Source organism: Tachypleus tridentatus, chromosome 4 (assembly GCF_004210375.1).
Source record: "Tachypleus tridentatus isolate NWPU-2018 chromosome 4, ASM421037v1, whole genome shotgun sequence".
NCBI lineage: Eukaryota > Metazoa > Arthropoda > Merostomata > Xiphosura > Limulidae > Tachypleus > Tachypleus tridentatus.
In genome coordinates, this window is record NC_134828.1 from 10464458 (window position 1) to 10482140 (window position 17683).

The 17683-nt window shown below is 29.2% G+C and overlaps 1 pseudogene across 1 annotated transcript in view; it reads left to right on the plus strand.

Moving 5' to 3' along the window:
• The window catches only part of LOC143250014 (uncharacterized), a 105379-nt pseudogene that overhangs the window by 75691 nt on the left and 12005 nt on the right, over window positions 1-17683 (plus strand). The window contains exons 16-18 of the transcript XR_013028074.1: window positions 3557-3675; window positions 5813-5941; window positions 6519-6625. The product of XR_013028074.1 is annotated as an uncharacterized LOC143250014 (transcript). The remainder of the gene's footprint in view (window positions 1-3556; window positions 3676-5812; window positions 5942-6518; window positions 6626-17683) is intronic.

Below are 17683 nucleotides of genomic sequence, written 5' to 3' on the forward strand. Positions count from 1 at the left end.
AATACATAATGGTTATCTGCATATCTCCATTCTTAAGTTTGAACTGGTAGAATATAAACAAAATAATTAGTCAACAGTGCCGACCGCCAACTCTTGGGCTACAACTTGTCTGACTGAACAGTAGAATTTGACTATCACTATTACATCACATTTTCGGACCCTAAATGTGAAGAGCAAATTTTGGCCGTGAACATTGTTCAACGGTAGAACTTGGATGCTACGATTGGTTTATATAGATAGTAGAGAGGCTTAAGTCCTTCTCGATGACGAGAAACCCACTTGAAATAAAAATGTATCTCGGATTGGCTGCATTCAACCAAACATTTATGGACTCGTACAACGCAACATCAATCAACTTTATAGTTAGAACGACAAGAAAAAGAAGGCCCACCACAACAAGAAACTAGATAAACTAAGGCGACAACAACAAAAAAGATGCCAACACGACAAACCACCAACAAACCTCATAATTAACAGATCCGGCCGAAAATTAAGCAATGAAGAAATACATCTACTCAACAAAGGACCCAACTTCGCAGTAACACGTAGAAATATTCCATCCATCGAAATGAAAGCCTGTCTGGAAGACCTAGCTAGAAGGCTGGTGATCCACTCTACACAAAATGAAAACACCAACAAAACAACGAAAAAACAGGAAGAAGACAACTTCGACAAGAATTCCACCGGCAACTAACAACGTAACTTTCCAGGTAGAACTGAAAACATCTATTTCTCTGAAACACATCAAAACTGTATCTTAAACAACTTTTTAAAGAATTTTCACACAAAACTGTCAACATAATTTCACAGAAAAGAAGTCTAAAAAACAACCTCACACAAAAAGATATCAATTCTATAAACAACTTAAAACAAGACAACAACGTCAAAATTCTAAAGTCAGATAAAGGCAATGCTATAGTTATAATGAACACAAATGAATACATTCAAAAAATGAACACCATCTTGTAAGATACAAACAAATTTAAACTAATAAACACAATAAAAACAGATGAAACCAATTAAACAAAATACTACTACAAATGAAAAAACAACAACACAATCTCATAAAACATTTATTCTTACTAACGAAATACCGAATCACACACACCATAACTATACAGCACCCTCAAACCTCACAAACCCGATTGTCCACTACGACCTATTATGTCGACCTACGAATCATTTAACTGAACCTCGGTAAATATAGAACATGGGCATTTTCTAAATATGTAAAATCAGCCGGCTCCCTTTTAAAAGACTCTTTTAACTTTAAATATATTCTTAATCAACTAAATCATAAAGCCTTAATGGTCAGTTTAGATGTAATTTCCCTCTTAACAGAAGTCCTAACAACTGATGCCTGCAAGATAGCTTTAAAACTTTATATCCAAGACCCGAACTCATGGATACACACCCCAGCAACCAATTAGCAACCCTTATAGCATTCACTACCACCAAAACTAGCTTTATATTCCAATAACCAAAACTACCTAAAAGTAAATGGTCTAAGTATGGGGAATCCCGTGTTACCAGTTCTAGCCAACATTTTTATGATATAGATTGAATCTCAAGCGACTAGTTCAGCCTTACACCCACCACTATTCTGGTACAGGTATGTTGATGATATAATTGTTGGATTCACATCTACAAAACACATACTTAGTTTTTTCAATCACGTTAACTCGATACATCCCAACATTAAGATCGCCTGTGAACAGGAAAAAACTAACCAAATAGCATTTCTTAACCTCAAAATCACAAGAACTGATACACAGTTCAAAATAGAAATACACAGAAAATTCACCCATACTGGATTATATATTCCCTGGGGCTCAGCACATGAAACAAAACCAAAACGCAACATATTAAGAAACCAAATAAACACAAACACAAAACTATGTTCACCAGATAAAATTAATGATGAAATTAACAAAATAAAACAACACTTTATCAACATCAACAAATTTCATTAAAAAAAAAAAACGTGGAAAAAATTATACACACACACCTTGACAAACAACAAACAAACAATAATAAATCCCAAGATACAACAAACTACCAAACCTTATACTGCTGTATACCATATGTTCCAGACATCAGCGAAAAAAGTAACCAACATTTGGAAAAAACTCAACAAAACACAACATTCCAGTAAACACCACATTTATTCAAAAACTAAAGTCCATACTGTTTAAAAACTACGCTGACAAACATAATACTAACATTATTTATAAAATACAATACAACAACTGCCACGACTTCTATTTTGGAGAAACAAGCAGAAAAATGGAAACTAGATTTAAAGAACAAAAAAAAACAAAAAAGACCTTCACACATTTCTGAACACTGCAAATCAAATAAACACAACTTAACCATAGAAAACACCCAGATATTAAGTAAGGAAACAAATATAAACAAACGCAAAATCAAAGAAGCCCTGATTATACAGCAACTAAAACCAACATTAAACCAATATAAAAGAACACCTATATACCTGTACTAATTAATAATCTAACATCTGACTGCAACGCCACCTACTGTCCCGTACCCGTTTATATTCTCGTCCCTAAGATATGTGTCAGGAAGCAGTCAGTTGCAAACTATCTTTGTTAATCTGAAGATGATCTAAGAAGGTAGAAACGTTATTCTCTGCTTATCAATAAAAGTGCTAATACCCATACCAGCCGTTCTGAAAGGCTTAAGTAATAATTGGCCATGGATTCCACACATACGGACACACTGAACTGAAAATAGAGCATTTGGTTATCAGTTCCGTGATATACCCTTTAGTAGCCTGAAGTTTCAAAATAATTGTCAGTTTAAATATGTCCAGCTGCACTTTATCAGTTATTTGTCTGTTTTTTGAATTTCGCGTAAAGCAACACGAGTGCTATTAACGCTAGCTGTCCCTAATTTAGTAGTGTAAGACTAGAGGGAAGGTAGCTAGTCATTACCACCTATCGCCAACTCTTGGGCTACTCTTTTACCAACGAATAGTGGGATTGATCGTAAAATTGCAATGCTCCCACTGCTGAAAGGGCAAGCATGTTTGGGGTAACAGTAATTCGAACTCGCGACCCTCAGATATGAGTCGAGGGCCCTAACCACCTGGCCAAGCCATTTGTCATCAGTTCTCTCATGTAATCATCGATAGACTAAAGTTTCAAAACAGTTCTCAATTTAAATGTTTTAATCTCAGCTCGAAAAGTGTGATTTTTCATCAGCTCCTTCATATACCTGAAAATGTTCCCTTGCTTTGTGTATTGACTTATATGTTAATTGTTTGGGACGTTGTATGTTTTATTACTGTCTGAAAAGTTGTGAACTGTTCATATAGTCTTGTTGTTTTTGTATATGCTTAAAAATCATATAACACAAGTTTGTCTTCTTATTTTCGTTTGTGCTGAAAAATTATTGAACACAAGTTTCTGTATATGCTGAAACATCGTGCAACACAATTGTGTCCTACTGTGTTTTTATGTACTAAAATATCATAATTCAACTTTGTCCTGTTGTCTTTGCGATGTAAGATAAATGGCGTATATGTATTCTTTAGGTTGCTGACTCTGGTGCTCGAACCCCAGCTAAACTTCCTCATTTCTATAATAGTTCAATGTTGTATCCAGCACCCCCCAGGGCCGAAAGCAAGACAAGTTACTCTCGTGAAGATTGCAGGTAATTTGTTTTTTCTTTTAAAAGTACCTAAGTTAATCCTCACATCTTAACTAGTGTTCTATCTGCTTTTAAGAAGTCGTGAAATATTGAAATTAAAAAGATATATACTACATAGTCACCGTAGATTTTGGGGGCGACATCTATCGGCAACCAACATCTTTAATTGCTCCAAGGGATTAGAGTTCATTTCACAAAGAGCACAGTCGACTTTTAATCGCCAAATCTTTGTTCTAAACTTGGGACGAAATATATCAGTGCGAATTCTAAAACGTTTAAACAGGCTTAAATTAACTTAAGTAAGAAAATTTCTAGAAAATGATCGTCTTTTGTAAGCTAAAATAGAAAAAAATTAAAATCTTACATTTGGGGCGGCATCTGTTGGAAACATTTCAAATAGTACATTAAAAAAATTACTTTGTACGTCATAATATTATATAGTATGGTTTAATGAACCTTTCTATTAAACACCAAATAACCGAGTTCACTAACTCCAGTTCATTTAATATTTATATTGTTTATTTATCTCTTGTGATAGGCCCGGCATGGCCAAACGTGTTAAGGTGTGCGACTCGTAATGTGAGGGTCGCGGGTTCGCATCCTCGTCGCGCCAAACATGCTCGCCCTTTCAGCCGTGGGGGCGTTATAATGTGACGTTCAATTCCGCTATTCGTTGGTAAAAGAGTAGCCCAAGAGTTGGCGGTGGGTGGTGATGACTAGCTGCTTTCCCTCTAGTCTTACACTGCTAAATTAGGGACGGCTAGTGCAGATTGCCCTCGTGTAGCTTTGTGCGAAATTCAAAACAAACAAACAAGCTCTTGTTGCTGGGCATAGTTTCAAAATGGTATGTACAACTGACATCGAATTTTATTATCAAAATTAAATATGTTGAACAGAGGCCTAGTTTTTATTTGAAAAAAACAATGATGTTCATGAACTATGGAACTTCATGAGAACGTAAAGTTAACAACAAAAAGCGCTAACTAGAAAGAAAATATATTTTCTTATAGTTTTATTTAAAGAGAAATATTTTAAAACTTGGTGATTGTTCAACCTGCTGTTCAAGTTTGATATTTTCGTCGTCTATACGGTTTTAACTGTATTTGACTTTTTTATCGAAATATAATAGTTTAGTCCCCGCCTTCGTATTAAGAACTCAGTTTACCAGTTTTAAATAACTACCCAATGTCTCGGTGGTAAGAATGAAGGTTTATAACGCTAAAATTTAGGATTCTATTCCTGAAGTGACTAAAATTGCGCTTAAACAAATGCATAAGTTCCTGACGATCATGGAAGCGTCGCTTTCAATTCTAACACTTTTGTTTCATGAACATTTATTATCTTAAGATTATGTAAAAGAGATATATTAAGAGATCTGGATATTCTATGAAATCGTCTTTATTCAATATTAGTTTGAAAACCATAGCGATTGAAGCTTGAGTTTTCTTATAAACTGTAACATGACCCCGAGGTCTTAAATATTTTTATAACTTATGACCGTTAGGGGTCTGGTCTTTACTGTAACGTAATTGAAATGTTTATATTTAGTTGTGCTTATAAGGTTTGTTTGTTTATAGTAAAACACAAACTTACACAATGGGCTACCTATGCTCTGTCCACCACAGGTATCGACACTCGGTTTCTAGCGTTCTAAGAACGCAAACACACTGCTGTGCCACTGGGGAGGATGCTTTTAAGATCGACAACTAAGTTAAATAGATTCTGGTTTTCGTTAAATTCCCTTTTTAAATAAGTTCTTCTTTTCATAGATCAGTAACTGATGAGATCTTTTAAAATAAATTCCCTGTGTGTACATTAACTTAAAGGTAATTTTCGCACAGTGAGCAATTTTTAGTACGATAACAATTAAGTGTGTCGTTAAATATTAAATAATAAGACAAAAAAAATGAAGTAACAAGTATTTTCACTACTTTAGATTTCTTCAAGTCTTAGTGAAGAGCGCCTAAAAATAGTCCCCTCCCAGTAACACAGCGGTGTGTCTGCGGACTCACACCGCTAAGAACCGGTTTCGATACCCTTGGTGGGCAGAGAACAGATAGCCCATTGTGTAGTTTCATATTTAATTCTAAACAAGCAAGCTAAAAATAATTATCGAACACTCACAACATTTCTTCTCCAGATTTAAATTCGTCCGCGTCAAGCCTGCCTGTTCAAACCAGCATTGTTACGGGAAACAGTCGTATTCCAAGTACAAATCTGATACTGAGAGAAAATCGAGTTCAAACCGTAACTTCTCCAGGACTTGTTGGTAAGTGTGATTTATTTCATACGACAATCAGTGTAAACTGAAGAAACATCTACCAGTAGGTAAACGAGAACCGATAGTGAATTGTGAAGAAAAAAAAGTTTTAATGTTAGATATTTAAAAAAAAAGTTATATTGCATTTTAGGTACGTAAAGCAGTTTTTTTAGGCTTAATGTTATTGGCCTAATTAATTCTTTCACGGCCATGTTTATATATAAACAACACTTCGTGCTGTAAACGTAGTTTTAGATAACACAATAAAATAAAAGATGTGTTTTAACATTTCATTACTTGTATATTACTACAAATTAGTAAACTTCCAAGATACCCTCGGTGGACTCCACAGATAGCCCGATGTAGCTTTGTTATAAGAAAACACACAGACTTAACACGTCGAGTGTTCTCTAATTCGAGCCTCCTAACGGTCTAAATTTTCCTTTCGTTAAAAAGAAAATAAAGTTTAATAATATCGTCTACTGTTCTTTGATTTATAAGAATTTGCTTACAGCCACTGGTAAAGATAAATAATTTGAAAGATGTAACTTTGTTATTGTGGATTAAATATTCTATTTCTTTCTAGGATCCATGTTGTCGAGTGGCCAAGAATTACCAGTGGTTAACCGTCCTGTGATCACCGGCCTTGGGAGAACTGACCACAGTTTCTCCCATTTCCATCCACAGTCTCAGGTATATTATTTGTTTATTTTTGAATTTCGCGCAAAGCTACACAAGGACTATCTGTGCTAGCCGGCCCTATTTTAGCAGTATAAATCTAGAGGGAAGGCAATTAGTCATTATCATCCACCGCCAACTCTTGGGCTACTCTTTTACCAACGAGTAGTGGGATTAACTGTAACTTTATAACACCTCCACAGATGAAAGACGGACATGTTTGGTGTAACCACAGAACCTCAGATTGCGAGTCGAGCGCCCGAACCACGTGGTCATGCGATGCTTCTCAGGTATATTACGAACTGAATGATGGCTCTTAATAAATAGATGTATACAAGTCTTAAACTACCCTAATTTACACGAAACATATTGCTTTCCTTTCCATAAAATAACCTTAAACATACCAATGTTTAATTTCCAACATGCTAATATTTACTTTCCACCATGTTAACGTTGGCTTTACTATATTAGTGTTGAACTCATGACATATAAATGTTGGCATTTCGCCATGTTATTCAGTCCTAATCATAACTTTTCATCATAATTATTCCTAACTGGAGTACCTGTCCCGTGACTAATGATTAATGGAAGGTTATTTTAAGGCATAAATAGTTGCTTCCCATATATGAAATTGTAAAAAACAACAACCAACAAACCTGTGAAGTAGTTAACAGACATACAACAGACACTACTATTATATTTATATAGAGAAAAATTACGCCATATCAGCGTTCACTTTTCACCATGGTTATCGTTGACCATACGCCACTTAAGGTTTACCTATTCCATCATTTTAAAGTTAACATTACATTATATTAGTGTGTATTGATTTGTGACTTTAATAACATTTACATTATATTAGAGTGTATTGATTTCTGACTGTAATAACATTTACACTATATTAGTATGTGTTCATTTGTGACTGTAATAACATTACATTTTATTAGTGTGTTTTGATTTGTGACTGTAATAACATTTACACTATATTAGTGTGTATTGATTTGTGACTGTAATAACATTTACATTATATTAGTTTGTGTTCATTTGTGACTGTAATAACATTTACACTATATTAGTGTGTATTGATTTGTGACTGTAATAACATTTACATTATATTAGTGTGTGTTCATTTGTGACTGTAATAACATTTACACTATATTAGTGTGTATTGATTTGTGACTGTAATAACATTTACATTATATTAGTATGTGTTCATTTGTGACTGTAATAATATTACATTTTATTAGTGTGTTTTGATTTGTGACTGTAATAACATTTACACTATATTAGTGTGTATTGATTTGTGACTGTAATAACATTTACATTATATTAGTTTGTGTTCATTTGTGACTGTAATAACATTTACACTATATTAGTGTGTATTGATTTGTGACTGTAATAACATTTACATTGTATTAGTGTGTGTTCATTTGTGACTGTAATAACATTTACACTATATTAGTGTGTATTGATTTGTGACTGTAATAACATTTACATTATATTAGTATGTATTGATTTGTGACTGTAATAACATTCACATTATATTAGTGTGTATTGACTTGTGACTGTAATAACATTTACATTATATTAGTGTGTGTTTATTTGTCACTGTAATAACATTTACACTATATTAGTGTGTGTTCATTTGTGACTGTAATAACATTTACATTATATTAGAGTGTATTGATTTGTGACTGCAATAACATTTACATTATATTAGTGTGTATTGATTTGTGACTGTAATAACATTTACACTATATAAGTGTGTATTGATTTGTGACTGCAGTGACATTTACATTATATTAGTATATGATCATTTGTGACTGTAATAACATTTACATTATATTAGTGTGTGTTCATTTGTGACTGTAATAACATTTACATTATATTAGTGTGCATTGATTTGTGACTGTAATAACATTTACATTATATTAGTGTGTGTTCATTTGTGACTGTAATAACATTTACATTATATTAGTGTGTGTTTATTTGTCACTGTAATAACACTTACACTATATTAGTGTGTGTTCATTTGTGACTGTAATAACATTTACATTATATTAGAGTGTATTGATTTGTGACTGCAATAACATTTACATTATATTAGTATGTGTACATTTGTGACTGTAATAACATTTACATTATATTAGAGTGTATTGATTTGTGACTGTAATAACATTTACACTATATTAGTGTGTGTTCATTTGTGACTGTAATAACATTTACACTATATTAGTGTGTATTGATTTGTGACTGTAATAACATTTACATTATATTAGTGTGTGTTCATTTGTGACTGTAATAACATTCACATTATATTAGTGTGTATTGACTTGTGACTGTAATAACATTTACATTATATTAGTGTGTGTTTATTTGTCACTGTAATAACATTTACACTATATTAATGTGTGTTCATTTGTGACTGTAATAACATTTACATTATATTAGAGTCTATTGATTTGTGACTGCAATAACATTTACACTATATTAGTGTGTATTGATTTGTGACTGTAATAACATTTACACTATATTAGTTTGTATTGATTTGTGACTGTAATAACATTTACATTATATTAGTGTGTGTTCATTTGTGACTGCAATAACATTTACATTATATTAGTATGTGTTCATTTGTGACTGTAATAACATTTACATTATATTAGTATGTGTTCATTTGTGACTGTAATAACATTTACATTATATTAGTGTGTGTTCATTTGTGACTGTAATAACTTTTACATTATATTAGTGTGCATTGATTTGTGACTGTAATAACATTTACATTATATTAGTATGTGTACATTTGTGACTGTAATAACATTTACATTATATTAGTATGTGTACATTTGTGACTGTAATAACATTTACACTATATTAGTGTGTATTGATTTGTGATTGTAATAACAGTTACATTATATTAGTGTGTGTTCATTTGTGACTGTAATAACATGTACATTATACTAGTGTGTGTTCATTTGTGACTCTAATAACATTTACATTATATTAGTGTGTATTGATTTGAGACTGTAATAACATTTACATTATATTAGTGTGTATTGATTTGTGACTGTAATAACATTCACATTATATTAGTATGTATTGATTTGTGACTGTAATAACATTCACATTATATTAGTGTGTATTGACTTGTGACTGTAATAACATTTACATTATATTAGTGTGTGTTTATTTGTCACTGTAATAACATTTACACTATATTAGTGTGTGTTCATTTGTGACTGTAATAACATTTACATTATATTAGAGTGTATTGATTTGTGACAGCAATAACATTTACACTATATTAGTGTGTATTGATTTGTGACTGTAATAACATTTACATTATATTAGTGTGTGTTCATTTGTGACTGTAATAACATTTACACTATATTAGTGTGTATTGATTTGTGACTGTAATAACATTTACATTATATTAGTATGTGTTCATTTGTGACTGTAATAACATTACATTTTATTAGTGTGTTTTGATTTGTGACTGTAATAACATTTACACTATATTAGTGTGTATTGATTTGTGACTGTAATAACATTTACATTATATTAGTATGTATTGATTTGTGACTGTAATAACATTCACATTATATTAGTGTGTATTGACTTGTGACTGTAATAACATTTACATTATATTAGTGTGTGTTTATTTGTCACTGTAATAACATTTACACTATATTAGTGTGTGTTCATTTGTGACTGTAATAACATTTACATTATATTAGAGTGTATTGATTTGTGACTGCAATAACATTTACATTATATTAGTGTGTATTGATTTGTGACTGTAATAACATTTACACTATATTAGTGTGTATTGATTTGTGACTGCAGTGACATTTACATTATATTAGTATATGATCATTTGTGACTGTAATAACATTTACATTATATTTGTGTGTGTTCATTTGTGACTGTAATAACATTTACATTATATTAGTGTGCATTGATTTGTGACTGTAATAACATTTACATTATATTAGTGTGTGTTCATTTGTGACTGTAATAACATTTACATTATATTAGTGTGTGTTTATTTGTCACTGTAATAACACTTACACTATATTAGTGTGTGTTCATTTGTGACTGTAATAACATTTACATTATATTAGAGTGTATTGATTTGTGACTGCAATAACATTTACATTATATTAGTATGTGTACATTTGTGACTGTAATAACATTTACATTATATTAGAGTGTATTGATTTGTGACTGTAATAACATTTACACTATATTAGTGTGTATTGATTTGTGACTGTAATAACATTTACACTATATTAGTGTGTATTGATTTGTGACTGTAATAACATTTACATTATATTAGTGTGTGTTCATTTGTGACTGTAATAACATTTACATTATATTAGTGTGTATTGATTTGTGACTGTAATAACATTTACATTATATTAGTATGTATTGATTTGTGACTGTAATAACATTCACATTATATTAGTGTGTATTGACTTGTGACTCTAATAACATTTACATTATATTAGTGTGTGTTCATTTGTGACTGTAATAACATTTACATTATATTAGTGTGTATTGATTTGAGACTGTAATAACATTTACATTATATTAGTGTGTATTGATTTGTGACTGTAATAACATTCACATATATTAGAATGTGTTCATTTGTGACTGTAATAACATTTACATTATATTAGTATGTGTTCATTTGTGACTGTAATAACAATTACATTATATTAGTGTGCATTGATTTGTGACTGTAATAACATTTACATTATATTAGTATGTGTTCATTTGTTCCTGTAATAACATTTACATTATATTAGTGTGTATTGATTTCTGACTGTAATAACATTTACACTATATTAGTGTGTATTGATTTGTGACTGTAATAACATTTACACTATATTAGTGTGTATTGATTTGTGACTGTAATAACATTTACACTATATTAGTGTGTATTGATTTGTGACTGTAATAACATTTACATTATATTAGTGTGTGTTCATTTGTGACTGTAATAACATTTACATTATATTAGTGTGTGTTCATTTGTGACTGTAATAACATTTACATTATATTAGTGTGTGTTCATTTGTGACTGTAATAACATTTACATTGTATTAGTGTGTATTGATTTGAGACTGTAATAACATTTACATTATATTAGTGTGTATTGATTTGTGACTGTAATAACATTCACATTATATTAGTGTGTATTGACTTGTGACTGTAATAACATTCACATTATATTAGTGTGTGTTCATTTGTGACTGTAATAACATTTACATTATATTAGTGTGTGTTCATTTGTGACTGTAATAACATTTACATTATATTAGTGTGTGTTTATTTGTCACTGTAATAACATTTACACTATATTAGTGTGTGTTCATTTGTGACTGTAATAACATTTACATTATATTAGAGTGTATTGACTTGTGACTGCAATAACATTTACATTATATTAGTGTGTATTGACTTGTGACTGTAATAACATTTACACTATATTAGTGTGTATTGATTTGTGACTGCAGTGACATTTACATTATATTAGTATGTGTTCATTTGTGACTGTAATAACATTTACATTATATTAGTATGTGTTAATTTGTGACTGTAATAACATTTACATTATATTAGTGTGTGTTCATTTGTGACTGTAATAACATTTGCATTATATTAGTGTGCATTAATTTGTGACTGTAATAACATTTACATTATATTAGTATGTGTACATTTGTGACTGTAATAACATTTACATTATATTAGTATGTGTACATTTGTGACCATAATAACATTTACACTATATTAGTGTGTATTGATTTGTGACTGTAATAACATTTACATTATATTAGTGTGTGTTCATTTGTGACTGTAATAACATTTACATTATATTAGTGTGTGTTCATTTGTGACTGTAATAACATTTACATTATATTAGTGTGTATTGATTTGAGACTGTAATAACATTTACATTATATTAGTGTGTATTGATTTGTGACTGTAATAACATTCACATTATATTAGATTGTGTTCATTTGTGACTGTAATAACATTTACATTATATTAGTATGTGTTCATTTGTGACTGTAATAACAATTACATTATATTAGTGTGCATTGATTTGTGACTGTAATAACATTTACATTATATTAGTATGTGTTCATTTGTGACTGTAATAACATTTACATTATATTAGTGTGTATTGATTTGTGACTGTAATAACATTTACATTATATTAGTGTGTATTGATTTGTGACTGTAATAACATTTACACTATATTAGTGTGTATTGATTTGTGACTGTAATAACATTTACACTATATTACTGTGTATTGATTTGTGACTGTAATAACATTTACATTATATTAGTGTGTATTGATTTGAGACTGTAATAACATTTACATTATATTAGTGTGTATTGATTTGTGACTGTAATAACATTCACATTATATTAGTGTGTATTGACTTGTGACTGTAATAACATTCACATTATATTAGTGTGTGTTCATTTGTGACTGTAATAACATTTACATTACATTAGTGTGTGTTCATTTGTGACTGTAATAACATTTACATTATATTAGTGTGTGTTTATTTGTCACTGTAATAACATTTACACTATATTAGTGTGTGTTCATTTGTGACTGTAATAACATTTACATTATATTAGAGTGTATTGATTTGTGACTGCAATAACATTTACATTATATTAGTGTGTATTGACTTGTGACTGTAATAACATTTACACTATATTAGTGTGTATTGATTTGTGACTGCAGTGACATTTACATTATATTAGTATGTGTTCATTTGTGACTGTAATAACATTTACATTATATTAGTATGTGTTCATTTGTGACTGTAATAACATTTACATTATATTAGTGTGTTCATTTGTTCCTGTAATAACATTTACATTATATTAGTGTGTATTGATTTGTGACTGTAATAACATTTACATTATATTAGTGTGTATTGATTTGTGACTGTAATAACATTTACACTATATTAGTGTGTATTGATTTGTGACTGTAATAACATTTACATTATATTAGTGTGTATTGATTTGTGACTGTAATAACATTTACATTATATTAGTGTGTGTTCATTTGTGACTGTAATAACATTTACATTATATTAGTGTGTGTTCATTTGTGACTGTAATAACATTTACATTATATTAGTGTGTATTGATTTGAGACTGTAATAACATTTACATTATATTAGTGTGTATTGATTTGTGACTGTAATAACATTCACATTATATTAGTGTGTATTGACTTGTGACTGTAATAACATTTACATTATATTAGTGTGTGTTCATTTGTGACTGTAATAACATTTACATTATATTAGTGTGTGTTCATTTGTAACTGTAATAACATTTACATTATATTAGTGTGTGTTTATTTGTCACTGTAATAACATTTACACTATATTAGTGTGTGTTCATTTGTGACTGTAATAACATTTACATTATATTAGAGTGTATTGATTTGTGACTGCAATAACATTTACATTATATTAGTGTGTATTGACTTGTGACTGTAATAACATTTACACTATATTAGTGTGTATTGATTTGTGACTGCAGTGACATTTACATTATATTAGTATGTGTTCATTTGTGACTGTAATAACATTTACATTATATTAGTATGTGTTAATTTGTGACTGTAATAACATTTACATTATATTAGTGTGTGTTCATTTGTGACTGTAATAACATTTACATTATATTAGTGTGCATTGATTTGTGACTGTAATAACATTTACATTATATTAGTATGTGTACATTTGTGACTGTAATAACATTTACATTATATTAGTATGTGTACATTTGTGACCGTAATAACATTTACACTATATTAGTGTGTATTGATTTGTGACTGTAATAACATTTACATTATATTAGTGTGTGTTCATTTGTGACTGTAATAACATTTACATTATATTAGTGTGTGTTCATTTGTGACTGTAATAACATTTACATTATATTAGTGTGTATTGATTTGTGACTGTAATAACATTTACATTATATTAGTGTGTATTGATTTGTGACTGTAATAACATTCACATTATATTAGAATGTGTTCATTTGTGACTGTAATAACATTTACATTATATTAGTATGTGTTCATTTGTGACTGTAATAACAATTACATTATATTAGTGTGCATTGATTTGTGACTGTAATAACATTTACATTATATTAGTATGTGTTCATTTGTTCCTGTAATAACATTTACATTATATTAGTGTGTATTGATTTGTGACTGTAATAACATTTACACTATATTAGTGTGTATTGATTTGTGACTGTAATAACATTTACACTATATTAGTGTGTATTGATTTGTGACTGTAATAACATTTACATTATATTAGTGTGTGTTCATTTGTGACTGTAATAACATTTACATTATATTAGTGTGTGTTCATTTGTGACTGTAATAACATTTACATTATATTAGTGTGTGTTCATTTGTGACTGTAATAACATTTACATTGTATTAGTGTGTATTGATTTGAGACTGTAATAACATTTACATTATATTAGTGTGTATTGATTTGTGACTGTAATAACATTCACATTATATTAGTGTGTATTGACTTGTGACTGTAATAACATTCACATTATATTAGTGTGTGTTCATTTGTGACTGTAATAACATTTACATTATATTAGTGTGTGTTTATTTGTCACTGTAATAACATTTACACTATATTAGTGTGTGTTCATTTGTGACTGTAATAACATTTACATTATATTAGAGTGTATTGATTTGTGACTGCAATAACATTTACATTATATTAGTGTGTATTGACTTGTGACTGTAATAACATTTACACTATATTAGTGTGTATTGATTTGTGACTGCAGTGACATTTACATTATATTAGTATGTGTTCATTTGTGACTGTAATAACATTTACATTATATTAGTATGTTTTAATTTGTGACTGTAATAACATTTACATTATATTAGTGTGTGTTCATTTGTGACTGTAATAACATTTGCATTATATTAGTGTGCATTGATTTGTGACTGTAATAACATTTACATTATATTAGTATGTGTACATTTGTGACTGTAATAACATTTACATTATATTAGTATGTGTACATTTGTGACCGTAATAACATTTACACTATATTAGTGTGTATTGATTTGTGACTGTAATAACATTTACATTATATTAGTGTGTGTTCATTTGTGACTGTAATAACATTTACATTATATTAGTGTGTGTTCATTTGTGACTGTAATAACATTTACAATATATTAGTGTGTATTGATTTGAGACTGTAATAACATTTACATTATATTAGTGTGTATTGATTTGTGACTGTAATAACATTCACATTATATTAGAATGTGTTCATTTGTGACTGTAATAACATTTACATTATATTAGTATGTGTTCATTTGTGACTGTAATAACAATTACATTATATTAGTGTGCATTGATTTGTGACTGTAATAACATTTACATTATATTAGTATGTGTTCATTTGTGACTGTAATAACATTTACATTATATTAGTATGTGTTCATTTGTGACTGTAATAACATTTACATTATATTAGTGTGTGTTCATTTGTTCCTGTAATAACATTTACATTATATTAGTGTGTATTGATTTGTGACTGTAATAACATTTACACTATATTAGTTTGTATTGATTTGTGACTGTAATAACATTTACACTATATTAGTGTGTATTGATTTGTGACTGTAATAACATTTACATTATATTAGTGTGTGTTCATTTGTGACTGTAATAACATTTACATTATATTAGTGTGTGTTCATTTGTGACTGTAATAACATTTACATTATATTAGTGTGTATTGATTTCAGACTGTAATAACATTTACATTATATTAGTGTGTATTGATTTGTGACTGTAATAACATTCACATTATATTAGTGTGTATTGACTTGTGACTGTAATAACATTTACACTATATTAGTGTGTGTTCATTTGTGACTGTAATAACATTTACATTATATTAGAGTGTATTGATTTGTGACTGCAATAACATTTACATTATATTAGTGTGTATTGATTTCTGACTGTAATAACATTTACACTATATTAGTGTGTATTGATTTGTGACTGTAATAACATTTACATTATATTAGTATGTGTTCATTTGTGACTGTAATAACATTTACATTATATTAGTATGTGTTCATTTGTTCCTGTAATAACATTTACATTATATTAGTGTGTATTGATTTGTGACTGTAATAACATTTACACTATATTAGTGTGTATTGATTTGTGACTGTAATAACATTTACACTATATTAGTGTGTGTTCATTTGTGACTGTAATAACATTTACATTATATTAGTGTGTATTCATTTGTGACTGTAATAACATTTACATTATATTATTGTGTATTGATTTGTGACTGTAATAACATTCACATTATATTAGTGTGTATTGACTTGTGACTGTAATAAAATTAAATTATATTAGTGTGTGTTCATTTGTGACTGTAATAACATTTACATTATATTAGTGTGTGTTCATTTGTGACTGTAATAACATTACATTATATTAGTGTGTGTTCATTTGTGACTGTAATAACATTTACATTATATTAGTGTGTATTGACTTGTGACTGTAATAACATTTACACTATATTAGTGTGTGTTCATTTGTGACTGTAATAACATTTACATTATATTAGAGTGTATTGATTTGTGACTGCAATAACATTTACATTATATTAGTGTGTATTGATTTCTGACTGTAATAACATTTACACTATATTAGTGTGTATTGATTTGTGACTGTAATAACATTTACATTATATTAGTATGTGTTCATTTGTGACTGTAATAACATTTACATTATATTAGTGTGTGTTCATTTGTGACTGTAATAACATTTACATTATATTAGTGTGTATTGATTTGTGACTGTAATAACATTTACATTATATTAGTGTGTATTGATTTGTGACTGGAATAACATTTACACTATATTAGTGTGTTTTCATTTGTGACTGTAATAACATTTACATTATATTAGAGTGTATTGATTTGTGACTGCAATAACA